We start from the raw sequence: 14,518 nt of genomic DNA on the forward strand, positions 1-14,518 counted from the left end.
AGAGCAAGAATATCAGCCCCCTTTGTTGTAGTCTTGTATCCCCGTTGTATGTTGGCTATTGCATCTGAGGCTTGAGTATGTTTTCTGTTTCCTTCCGCATCAGCCATATATTCATCCGTATCAGGATTGTTTCGAGTCTGCTGTCCCGTGCCCTTGGCTCTCCCTTTGTTGCCGCCTCTTGCTCCCCCAGGACCTGGCCCTGCAACCCCAGCAGACTACTTTAGTGAGCTGTTTACTACTGCAACAAAAAAATCATGGTTTTACCAAAAACACAAAAAATAATGATAGAAAGTGTAAACATTTTGTAAAAGTTAAATTTACTGGAAAATGCGAATATTTCTTAAATAATGTTAAGCACTTTTTAAAAAGACAAACAATTTTTCATTTTTCCTTAATATAGGAACAATTTATGAAATTCAAACATTAAAGAAACAAATAGTTTTAAAATTTTATAACATTTTTTAAAGCGCAAACATTTTTCAAGCACGAAGAATTTTTGAAAAAAATGAATATTTTTGAAAACGTGAAGAATTGTTAAAATTCAAATCATTTTCTCAAAACATGATTTTTTTAGAAAAATGCGAATAGTTTTTGAAAATCTGAACATTTTATGAAAATATGAACAAATTTGAATACGTTGAACATTTTTTGTGATTATTTTAAAAATAGAAAAGATCAAAAAAATAAAACAAAGAAAGTAAAAAACACAAAAACCATGTCTGAAATAAACCGCCTGGGAGCTACTAGACATCGAGTTTGCTTTTGGATGTCATGAAGCACGTTTGACAAAAAACTACCACTTTACGGGTATCCGTTCCAGAGAACTACCACTTTTTAAAAAGTGACCGAAAACTATCAAAATATTTTAATTTTGTGACTAAAAACTACTAGTTTCAGATAATGGCCAGTTTAAACGATTTAAACACGTTTATGACATTCAGAACACACTCGTCGGGCTGATGTGGCGGCAAAGTCAACTCGATTTGTTTTGACCGTTATTACAGGTGGGATCCACACGTCAGCGCCTACATTATTCTTCTTCCTCCTCAATTTTATCGCTTAGGCATTTTAACGAACACCTTGTACTCGAAACAAAATCAATCGGTGCTGCCGCTCACTGAGGACCTTCTCCTCGCGCCCCGGTGCATCGAGCCGCAGATTCGGTAGCCACCATCGTCCTCGCACACCGCCGGCGTGGATCCGGTCACCACCACCGTCTCCATCACGCTACACAAGAAGCAAGCCGCGGCACCGTGCAAATGCAGGAGAGTAGCAGCAGCGTCGGCCAAATGTGAGAGACCAGCGACCGCGAGCCCTGCAGCGGAGGGCTCACAGAGGTTGCTACCTCTTGAGCATGCGTTGGTTTTCCCTTGAAGAGGAAAGGGTGATGCAGCAGAGTAGCGTAAGTATTTCCCTCAGTTTTTGAGAACCAAGGTATCTATCCAGTAGGAGACTACACACAAGTTGCCTAGTACCTGCACAAACAAATAAGAACCTTACAACCAACGCGATAAAGGGGTTGTCAATCCCTTAACGGCCACTTGCAAAAGTGAGATCTGATAAACATAATAAGGTAAATATTTTTGGTATTTTTGTGGTATAGATTGGAAAATAAATAGTAAACTAGAATTGTAGATTGGAAACTTATATGATGTAAAGTAGACCCAGGGGCCATAGGTTTCACTAGTGGCTTCTCTCAAGATAGCATGTATTAAGGTGGGTGAACAAATTACTGCCGAGCCATTGATAGAATAACACATAGTTATGATGATATCTAGGGCAATGGTCATGAATATAGGCATCACGTCTGTGACAAGTAGACCGAAACGATTCTGCATCTACTACTATTACTGCACACATCGACTGCTATCCAGCATGCATCTAGAGTATTAAGTTCATAAGAACGGAGTAACGCATTAGGCAAGATGACATGATGTAGAGGGATAAACTCAAGTAATTTGATATAAACCCCATCTTTTTATCCTCGATGGCAACAATATAATACATGGTGTTTCCCTTTCTGTCACTGGGATCGAGCACCGCAAGATTGAACCCAAAGCTAAGCACTTCTCCCATTGCAAGAAAGATCAATCTAGTAGGCCAAACTAAACCGATAATTCAAAGAGACTTGCAAAGATATCAAATCATGCATATAAGAATTCAGAGAAGAATCAAATAATTTCATAGATAATCAAGTTCATAAACCCACAATTCATTGGATTTTGGCAAGCACACCGCAAAAAGAGTTACATCGAATAGATCTACAAGAAGATCGAGGAGAACTTTGTATTGAGAACCAAAGAGAGAGAAGAAGCCATCTAGCTAATAACTATGGAACCGAAGGTCCGTGGTAAACTACTAACACATCATCGGAGAGGCTATGGTGTTGATGTAGAAGCCCTCCATGATCGAATCCCCCTCCGGCAGATCACCAGAAAAGGTCCCCGGATGAGATCTCACGGGTACGGAAGGTTGCGGCGGTGGAAAAGGTGTTTAGTGGCTCTCCCCTAAGGTTTCAGGGTATAAGAGTATATATAGGCGAAAGAAGTAGGTCAGTGGAGCTGCGAGGGGCCCACGAGGGTGGGGGACGTGCCTGGTCCCCCTGGGCACGCCCTCCTACCTCGTGGCCACCTCGCTGCTTCCTTGACGTCCACTCCAAGTCTCCTAGATCATGTTTGTTCCAAAAAAAATCCTTGTGAAGGTTTCATCCCGTTTGATATTCCTTTTCTGCGAAACACTGAAATAGGCAAAAAAAACAACAATTTGCACTGGGCTTTCGGTTAATAGGTTAGTCCCAAAAATAATATAAAAAGGTATATTAAATCCCATTAAACATCCAAAACAGATATTATAATAGCATGGAACAATCAAAAATTATAGATACATTAGAGACGTATCAAGCATCCCCAAGCTTAATTCCTGCTCATCCTCGAGTAGGTAAATGATAAAAACAGAATTTTTGATTTGGAATGCTCCCTCACATAATTTTCAATGTAATTCTCTTTACTGTGGCACGAATGTTCAGATCCAAAAGATTCAAGATAAAAGTTTAATATTGACATAAAAATAGTAATAATTCAAGCATGCTAACCAAGCAATTATGTCTTATCAAAATAACATAGCCAAAGAAAGTTTATCCCTACAAAATCATATAGTTTGGCCATGTTTCATTTTCGTCACACAAAATGCTCCCATCATGCATAACCCCGATGGCAAGCCAAGAAATTGGTTCATACTTTTTAACGTGCTTCAGCCTTTTCAACCCTTACGCAATACATGAGCGCAAGCCATGGATATAGCACTATAGGTGGAATAGCATATGGTGATGCAGGTTATGTGAGAAGACAAAAAAGGAGAAAGTCTCACATTGACGTGGCTAATCAACGGGCTATGGAGATGCCCATCAATTGATGTCAATGCGAGGAGTAGGGATTTCCATGCAACGGATGCACTAGAGCTATAAGTGTACGAAAGCTCGTCAAAAGAAACTGAGTGGGTGTGCATACAACTTGCTTGCTCACGAAGACCTAGGGCATTTTGAGGAAGCCCATCATTGGAATATACAAGCCAAGTTATATAATGAAAAATTCCCACTAGTATATGTAAGTGACAAAATAAGAAACTCTCTATCATGAAGACCATGGTGCTATTTTGAAGCACAAGTGTGGAAAAAGGATAGTAACATTGTCCCTTCTCTCTTTTTCTCTCATTTTTTTATTTGGGCTTCTTTGGCCTCTTTTTTTATTTGGGATTCTTTGGCCTCTCTTTTTTTATTTCACTTTCCTCACATGGGACAATTCTCTAATAATGATGATCATCCCACTTTTATTTACTCATAACTCAATGTTACAACTCGATACTAGAACAAAAATATGACTCTATGTGAATGCCTCCGGCGGTGTACCGGGATATGCGATGAATCAAGAACGACATGTATGAAAGAATTATGAAAGTGGCTTTGCCACAAATACAATGTCAACTACATGATCATGCAAAGCAATATGACAATGATGGAGTGTGTCATAATAAATGGAATGGCGGAAAGTTGCATCGCAATATATCTCGGAATGGCTATGGAAATGCCATAATAGGTAGGTATGGTGGCTGTTTTGAGGAAAATATAAGGAGGCTTATGTGTGATAGAGAGTATCGTATCACGGGGTTTTGGATGCACCGGCGAAGTTTTCACCAACTCTCAAGTTGAGAAAGGGCAATGCACGGTACTGTAGAGGCTAGCAAATTGCGGAAAGGTAAGAGTGTGTATGATCCATGGACTCACATTAGTCATAAAGAACTCATATACTTATTGCAAAAGTTTATTAGCCCTCGAAGCAAAGTACTACTACGCATGCCCCTAGAGGGATAGATTGGTAGGAAAAGACCATCGCTCGTCCCCGACCGCCACTCATAAGGAAAGCACTCAAAGAATACCCCATGCTTCAAATTTATCACACAACGTTTACCATACGTGCATGCTACGGGACTTGCCAACTTTAAAACAAGTGTTTCTCAATTTCACAATTGCCCAACTAGCATGAATCCAACATTACCACCTTTATATCTCAAAAAATCTATCAAGTATCATAGTATTTAATGCACTCTATATGAAAGTTTTTATCATATCCATCTTGAATGCCTATCATATTAGGACTAGTTTTATAGCCAAAGGAAATTACCATGCTGTTCTAAAAGACTCTCAAAATAATATAAGTGAAGCATGAGAGATCAATAATTTCTACAAAATAAAACCACCACCATGCTCTAAAAAGTATAAGTGAAGCACTAGAGCAAAATTATCTAGCTCAAGAGATATAAGTGAAGCACATAGAGTATTCTAATAAATTCCGATTCATGTGTGTATCTCCCAAAAGGTGTGTACAGTAAGGATGATTGTGGTAAACTAAAAAGCAAAGACTCAAATCATAAAAGATGCTCCAAGCAAAACACATATCATGTGGTGAATAAAAATATAGCCTCAAGTAAAGTTACCAATAGACGAAGACGAAAGAGGGGATGCCTTCCGGGGCATCCCCAAGCTTAGGCTTTTGGTTCTCCTTGGATTTTACCCTAGGGTGCCTTGGGCATGCCCAATCTTAGGCTCTTGCCACTCCTTTTTCCAAAATCCATCAAATCTTTACCCAAAAACTTGAAAACTTCACAACACAAAACTCAATAGAAAATCTCATGAGCTCTGTTAGTATAAGAAAACAAATCGCCACTTTGAGGTACTATAATGAACTCATTCTTTATTTATATTTGTGTTAAACCTACTGTACTTCAACTTCTCTATGGTTCATAACCCCCGATACTACCCATAGATTCATCAAAATAAGCAACACGAAAAACAGAATCTATCAAAAACAGAACAGTCTGTAGAAATATGTAGGTTTCGAATACTTCTGCAACTCCAAAAATTCTACCAAATCAGGAAATCCTAAATAATTTGTATATTAATCTACTGCAGTTGGAATTGGCATTTTATCGCTCTCTGGTTAACAATGAAAATTATACTTGTGAGCGCATACTTTCTATTTTTTCAGCAAGATCAAATAACAATCATCCAAGAAGATCCTAAAGGCTTTACTTGGCACAAACACTAATTAAAACATAAAAAACTCAATCATAACAGAGGATAGATTATTTATTTATTACTAAACAGGAACAAAAATCAAGGAACAAAAATAAAATTGGGTTGCCTCCCAACAAGCGCTATTGTTTAACGCCCCTAGCTAGGCATAAAAACAAGAATAGATCTAGGTATTGTCATCTTTGGTAGGCAATTCTTCAATTGAACACTTATAACCCTTAGGGGTCCTTTGTTTTTGCAAATGATCAAACTTCTAGGTATGAAATCAAGAAATTGATTTGTAGCAAAAGGTTCCTTAATGATATCTACAAAGTTGGGGTGAACACTTATTGATTTGAGATCTTCATTTTTCTTACTAGAAGATTCACCCTTATTTTTAGGAACATAAATAAATTTGGCAACTTTGGTAGGAGGAGGATTTGAGGGGGTTTTAACGGAAGAAAAAGTGGACCCCAAGTTGGTAATAATTTCTTCAAGTATATCAATTCTAGTGGAATCTTGATCTATCTTTTCATTGACTATGGGTTCCTTTTCCTTAAGATTTTTCAGGGTAACTCCTACCTTAGATCCATATTGAGTAATTTGGTTGTGGATCTTTTTATCCAAATTTTCAATTAACTCAACAGTGGCAATTTTATTTTCAATAATATCAAGCCTCTGCATCACATGTTCCAAAGTTAAAATAGTTCCATTGACCAAAAGAGGTGGTGGGCCTAACAAGTCTATCATAGCATTATAAGAATCAAAAGTATGGCTACCCAAGAAATTCCCTCCGTTAATGGTATCAAGAATATATCTATACCAAGGAGTGATGCCTACGTAAAAATTGTGAAGAAGAATGGAGGTAGATTGCTTTTAGATCTGTTTTGAGCATTGCAAATACTATACCAAGCATCTTTTAGATTTTCTCCCTCCCTTTGTTTAAAATTAAGAACTTCATTATTGGGAGTACTAACAATGATAGGAGAACTAGCCATGACAGCAAGATAAACGATCTAACACACGGGCACACAAGAGGCAAGCGAAAAGAAGCGAACGGAAAAAGGGCGAACAAAACAGCAAAGGTGAAGTGGGGGAGAGGAAAATGAGAGGCAAATGGAAAATAATGTAATGCGAGGGATAAGAGTTTGTGATGGGTACTTGGTATGTATTGACTTGTGCGTAGATCTCTCCGGCAACGGCGCCAGAAATCCTTCTTGCTACCTCTTGAGCATGCGTTGGTTTTCCCTTGAAGAGGAAAGGGTGATGCAGCAGAGTAGCGTAAGTATTTCCCTCAATTTTTGAGAACCAAGGTATCAATCCAGTAGGAGACTACACGCAAGTCGCCTAGTACCTGCACAAACAAATAAGAACCTTGCAACCAATGCGATAAAGGGGTTGTCAATCCCTTCACGGCCACATGCAAAAGTGAGATCTGATAAAGATAATAAGGTAAATATTTTTGGTATTTTTGTGGTATAGATTGGGAAATAAAGATTGCAAAATAAATAGTAAACTAGAATTGTAGGTTGGAAACTTATATGATGTAAAGTAGACCCGGGGGCCATAGGTTTCACTAGTGGCTTCTCTAAAGATAGCATGTATTATGGTGGGTGAACAAATTACTGCCGAGCAATTGATAGAATAGCGCATAGTTATGATGATATCTAAGGCAATGATCATGAATATAGGCATCATGTCCGTGACAAGTAGACCGAAATGATTCTGCATCTACTACTATTACTCCACACATCGACTGCTATCCAGCATGCATCTAGAGTATTAAGTTCATAAGAACGGAGTAACGCATTTGGCAAGATGACATGATGTAGAGGGATAAACTCAAGCAATATGATGTAAACCCCATCTTTTTATCCTCGATGGCAACAATACAATACGTGTCATTTCCCTTCCTGTCACTGGGATCGAGCACCGCAAGATTGAACCCAAAGCTAAGCACTTCTCCCATTGTAAGAAAGATCAATCTAGTAGGCCAAACTAAACCGATAATTCGAAGAGACTTGCAAAGATATCAAATCATGCATATAAGAATTCAGAGAAGAATCAAATAATATTCATAGATAATCAAGTTCATAAACCCACAATTCATCGGATCTCGGCAAACACACCACAAAAAGAGTTACATCGGATAGATCTCCAAGAAGATCGAGGAGAACTTTGTATTGAGATCCAAAGAGAGAGAAGAAGCCATCTAGCTAATAACTATGGACCCGAAAGTCTGTGGTAAACTACTCACACATCATCGGAGAGGCTATGGTGTTGATGTAGAAGCCCTCCGTGATCGAATCCCCCTCCGGCAGATCACCGGAAAAGGTCCCCAGATGGGATCTCATGGGTACAGAAGGTTGCGGCAGTGGAAAAGGTGTTTCTTGGCTCTCCCCAAAGGTTTCAGGGTATAAGAGTCTATATAGGCGAAAGAAGTAGGTCAGTGGAGCTGCGAGGGGCCCATGAGGGTGGGGGCGCGCCATCCTACCTCGTGTCTGCCTCGCTGATTCCTTGACGTCCACTCCAAGTCTCCTGGATCATGTTTGTTCCAAAAAAGATCCTCGCAAAGGTTTCATTCCATTTGATATTCCTTTTCTGCGAAACATTGAAATAGGCAAAAAAAACAACAATTTGCACTGGGCTTTCGGTTAATAGATTAGTCCCAAAAATAATATGAAAAGTTATATTAAAGCCCATTAAACATCCAAAACAGATAATATAATAGCATGGAACAATAAACAATTATAGATACGTTGGAGACGTATCAGAGGTATGCGCCGAACTTTAAGTAACGATAGATTAGGTTAGTGTCGTCTCAACGGATTTAGATAGTGCCCTATTTAACGTGAATTTAGCCGTCTCTAAAGCATAACCCCAAAACGATAGTGGTAAATCAGTAAGAGACATCATAGATCGCACCATATCTAATAAAGTACGGTTATGACCAGGGGCGGAGACAGGGAGGGGCGAGCAGGGGTCAGACCCCTGCCAATCGCTCGCCCCCCTCAATAATTCATGTACTTTATATGCGCCTAATGGCCGCAACTAATTGGATAATTAGCCCAGCCCATATGCTAATAATTAACTGAAACATCACCGAAGTAGAGAAGCCCATATAACCCAATAACCCAATAACCCATGTGTACGGTGGTTGTGGCCGGTTGTTATTTTGCCACGGGCCAGTGTCTAATCCATCAAATCCATTGATTGATATGTGCCGACGTACATGTGTGTGCTGCACATATGCTAGGGCGTTGGCCGCCATCGCCGCCGCTTGTCAGCAGCGTGTCCTGGGGCTAGGGCGTTCGCCATTGCCGCCGGCCGTTACTTGGCACGACGACAATCCCGTCAAATCCATTGATCTACAGTCTGCTCCCGACACGCAGGGAGGGCTAGACGCAGGCGGATCAGATACCGCTAGATGCAGTGAGCATAATAGATGCAGGTACATCCTACCGTTTCAAAATAATTATAGTTTGACATTTGTTGAGTAAGTTAAATTTGATCAAATTTATAAATTGATATCTACAAATGAAATATACATAGCATGAATATTTTTTAAAGATTCTAAAAAAACAAATTTGGAGAAGTTTGACTTTGGACAAACCTAAACTCCAATATTTTTGAAACAATAGTAATAGGATTTTTTTATAAATTACGACCTTATTGTACTTAACTTAATTAACGGTTGTACATTTTTTTGAAAAGGATTAACAGTTGTACATATAAAATAGTAAATTATTTTAGTAATTATGTGTCTTATGTATAGTAGCTAAAGATTAAATGAAAGACAACAACAACTCCCCCACAAAAAATAAAATACAACAACTGATGGGGTAAATACTTTTTCGAATCAATTGCTTCAACTTCAAGTTCCAATAGTTTGTTGAGAATTATTATTTCTTTTGTAGTTAAAAACCATAATTTTATGCTTTATCAGGGACACTATCATTGGGACTAACATACGGTGATATGCCATCTTTTATGTCAAATAGTGTTTTGCCCCCCTCATGTTCAAATCCTGGATCCGCCCCTGGTTACGACGTTCGGACACACCATTACGCTGTGGTGTTTCAGGTGGCGTGAGTTGCGAAACTATTCCACATTCTTTCAAATGAAGACCAAGCTCATAACTCAAATATTCACCTCCACGATCAGATCGCAGAAACTTTATTTTCTTTTTATGATGATTTTCCACTTCACTCTAAAATTCTTTAAACTTTTCAAATGTTTCAGATTTATGTTTCATTAAGTAGATATACCCATATCTGCTCAAATCATCTGTGAATGTTAGGAAATAACGATACCCGCCGCGAGCCTCAACACTCATCGGACCGCATACATCAGTATGTATTATTTCCAATAAGTCAGTTGCTCGCTCCATTGTTCCGGGAACGGAGTCTTAGTCATCTTGCCCATGAGGCATGGTTCACAAGCATCAAGTGATTCATAATCAAGTGATTACAAACTCCCATCAGCATGGAGTTTCTTCATGTGCTTTACACCAATATGACCTAAACGACAGTGCCACAAATAAGTTGCACTATCATTATTAACTTTGCATCTTTTGGCTTCGATATTATGAATATGTGTATCACTACAATTGAGATTCAACAAAAATAGACCACTCATCAAGGGTGCATGACCATAAAAGATATTACTCATAACTAGAACAACCATTATTCTCTGATTTAAATGAATAACCGTCTCACATTAAACAAGATCCAGATATAATGTTCATGCTCAACGCTGGCACCAAATAACAATTATTTAGGTCTAAAACTAATCTCGATGGTAGATGTAGAGGTAGCGTGCCGACGGCGATCACATCGACTTTGGAACCATTTCCCACGCGCATCGTCACCTCGTCCTTAGCCAATCTTCGTTTAATCCGTAGCCCATGTTTCGAGTTGCAAATACGGGCAATAGAACCAATATCAAATACCTAGGCGCTACTACGAGCATTAGTAAGGTACACATCAATAACATGTATATCAAATATACCTTTCACTTTGCCATCCTTCTTATCCGCCAAATACTTGGGGTAGTTTCGCTTCCAGTGACCAGTCCCTTTGTAGTAGAAGCACTCAGTCTTAGGCTTAGGTCCAGACTTGGGTTTCTTCCCTTGAGCAGCAACTGGCTTGCTGTTCTTCTTGAAGTTTCCCTTCTTACCTTTGCCCTTTTTCTTGAAACTAGTGGTCTTGTTAACCATCAACACTTGATGCTCCTTCTTGATTTCTACCTCCGCATCCTTTAGCATCGCGAAGAGCTCGGGAATAGTATTCTCCATCCCTTGCATATTATAGTTCATCACGAAGCCTTTATAGCTTGGTGGCAGTGATTGAAGAACTCTGTCAATGACACTACCATCAGGAAGATTAACTCCCAGCTGAGTCAAGTGGTTGTGATACCCAGACATTCTGAGTATGTGTTCACTAAGAGAACTATTCTCCTCCATTTTGCAGCTATAGAACTTGTTGGAGACTTCATATCTCTCAACTCGGGCATTTGCTTGAAATATTAATTTAAACTCCTGGAACATCTCATATGCTCCATGACGTTCGAAACGTCCTTGAAGTTCCGATTCTAAGCCATAAAGCATGGCACACTGAACTATCAAGTAGTCATCAGCTTTGCTTTGCCAAACGTTCATAACGTCTGGAGTTGCTCCTGCAGCGGGTCTTGCACTTAGCGGTGCTTCCAGGACGTAATTCTTCTATGCAGCAATGAGGATAATCCTCAAGTTAGAGACCCAGTCCGTGTAGTTGCTACCATCATCTTTCAACTTAGCTTTCTCTAGGAACACATTAAAATTCAAGGGAATAGTAGCACGAGCCATTGATCTACAACAACATTGATATGCAAAAATATCAGGTACTAAGTTCATGATAGACATCCCTCGAGTCATCTAAACGATCACGTGATCCATATCAACTAAACCATGTTCGATCATCACGTGAGATGGAGTTGTTTTCAATGGTCAACATCACTATGTTGATCATATATACTATATGATTCACGTTCGACCTTTCGGTCTCAGTGTTCCGAAGCCATATCTGCATATGCTAGGCTTGTCAAGTTTAACCCGAGTATTCTGCAAGTGCAAAACTGGCTTGCACCCGTTGTATGTGAACGTAGAGCTTATCACACCCGATCATCACGTGGTGTCTCGGCACGACGAACTGTAGCAACGGTGCATACTCAGGGAGAACACTTATACCTTGAAATTTAGTGAGGGGTCATCTTATAATGCTACCGCCTCACTAAGAAAAATAAGACGCATAAAATATAAACATCACATGCAATCAAAATATGTGACATGATATGGCCATCATCATCTTATGCCTTTGATCTCCATCTCCAAAGCACCGTCATGATCTCCATAGTCACCGGCTTGACACCTTGATCTCCATCGTAGCATCATTGTCATCTCACCAACTATTGCTTCTACGACTATCGCTACCGCTTAGTGATAAAGTAAAGCAATTACATGGCGATTGCATTTCATGCAATAAAGCGACAACCATAAGGCTCATGCGAGTTGCCGATAACTTATACAAAACATGGTCATCTCAAACAACAATTTATATCTCATCACTTCTTGACCATATCACATCACAACATGCCCTGCAAAAACAAGTTAGACGTCATCTACTTTGTTGTTGCAAGTTTTACGTGGCTGCTATGGGCTTCTAGCAAGAACCGTTCTTACCTATGCATCAAAGCCACAACGACTTTTTGTCAAGTGTGTTGTTTTAACCTTCAACAAGGACTGGCCGTAGTCAAACTCGATTCAACTAAAGTTGGAGAAACAGACACCCACCAACCACCTGTGTGCAAAGCACGTCGGTAGAACCAGTCTCATGAATGCGGTCATGTAATGTCGGTTCGGGCCGCTTCATCCAACAATACCGCCGAATCAAAGTAAGATGTTGGTGGTAAGCAGTATGACTATTATCGCCCACAACTCTTTGTGTTCTACTCGTGCATATCATCTACGCATAGAACTGGCTCTGATACCACTGTTGGGGAACATAGTAATTCAAAAAAATTCTACGATCACGCAAGATCTAACTAGGAGATGCATATTAACGAGAGGGGAGAGTGTGTCCACGTACCCTCGTAGACCGAGAGCGGAAGCGTTATGTAATGCGGTTGATGTAGTCGAACGTCTTCACGATCCAACCGATCCAAGTACCGAACGTACGGCACCTTCGTGTTCAGCACACGTTCAGCACGATGACGTCCCTCGAGCTCTTGATCTAGTAGAAGGACAAGGGAGAGTTCCGTCAGCACGACAGCTTGATGACAGTGTTGGTGATGTGATCCGCGCAGGGCTTCGCCTAAGCACTACAACAATATGACCGATGTGGTAAACTGTGGAGGGGGGCACCGCACACGGCTAAGACAATTGATGTTGTGTCTTTGGGGTGCCCCCCGCCCTTGTATATAAAGGGGGGAGGAAGAGGTGGCCGGCCCAAGGGGGGCGCTCCAAGGGGGGAGTCCTACTTGGACTCCTAGTCCAAGTAGGATTCGGCCCCCCTCCTTCCAACTAACGGAAAGGGGAAAGGGGAAAGGGGGGAGAGGGAGAAGGAAAGGGGGGCCGCTCCCCCAACCCTAGTCCAGTTCGGTTTGTGCTTGGGGGAGCCCCACTTCTATGGCCCAATAGGCCCATTAACTTTCCCAGGGGGTTCAGGTAACCTCCCGGTACTTTGAAAAATCCCCGATCTTCTTCGGAACCATTCTGATGTCCGTATATAAGTGAGGGAGTCCTGGACTAAGGGGTCCTTGGGCGTCCGGCATGTTGGACATGGGCCGGACTATTGGGCCATGAAGATACAAGATGGAAGACTTTCTCCCGTGTCCGGATAGGACTCTTCTTTGCGTGGATGGTAAGCCAGGCGGCCGGATATACTATTTCCTTTCTATGTAACCGGCCTTGTATAACCTTAGTCCCCTCCGGTGTCTATATAAACGGGAGGGCTTAGTCCGTAAGGACAAGGATAATCAGATAGGCTAGACATCTAGGGTTTTAGCCATTATGATCTCTTGGTAGATCAAATCTTGTAAACCCCCCTACTCATCAATATTAATCTAGCAGGACGTAGGGTTTTACCTCCATCGAGAGGGCCCAAACCTGGGTAAACATTGTGTTCCCTATCTCCTATTACCATCGACCTCAGACGCACAATTCGAGACCCCCTACCCGAGATCCGCCAGTTTTGACACCGACATTGGTGCTTTCATTGAGAGTTCGCTGCGCCGTCGCCTAGAGGTTCGATGGCCCCGTCAATCATCCACAACAACATTGTCCAGGGAGAAACCTTCCTCCCTGGATAGATCTTCGTGTTTGGCAGCTTCGCACTGCGGGCCAACTCGCTCGGCCATCTAGAGCAGATTGATAGCTATGCCCCTGGCCTTCAGGTCAGATTTGGAAGCTTGAACTACGTCGCGGACATCTGCGGAGACTTGATCTTCGACAGATTCGAGACCACGGCAGTAGCCTCTCCCTGTCACCACGATGAACATGGCCTAAATCTATTATCAAACTACACCCAGGAGATAGAACCTGCAACTGCTTCGACTCTAGATCCGGAGCATGTCACGCCATCCAAGGACGGGAGGCTCAACCCCGCCATGGAGGCTGCAGACTCAGCGGCGTTGGAGCCGCACACGGACCCAACATCAAGTGAGATCTGTGTTGCCAGAACCTCGGACACGTTTCCGGCTACAGGTTCCGAGGCATGTGTGTCCGTGCACGACGAGCTTGATCGGGCGTTGATCATCGAATTCAGCTCCACGGACATCTTTCAGCACTCACCTTTAGGCGGCGTGCTAAACTCATTAAAAACACTCTCCCTAGCAAGGGACTCACAACCGAATTATATCACGTTTGAACTGGAGGCTGATGACGGAGAATTTCGCTTCCCACCCCCCGCCCACTTA

Source organism: Triticum aestivum, chromosome 1A (genome assembly GCF_018294505.1).
Source record: "Triticum aestivum cultivar Chinese Spring chromosome 1A, IWGSC CS RefSeq v2.1, whole genome shotgun sequence".
NCBI classification, from domain to species: domain Eukaryota; kingdom Viridiplantae; phylum Streptophyta; class Magnoliopsida; order Poales; family Poaceae; genus Triticum; species Triticum aestivum.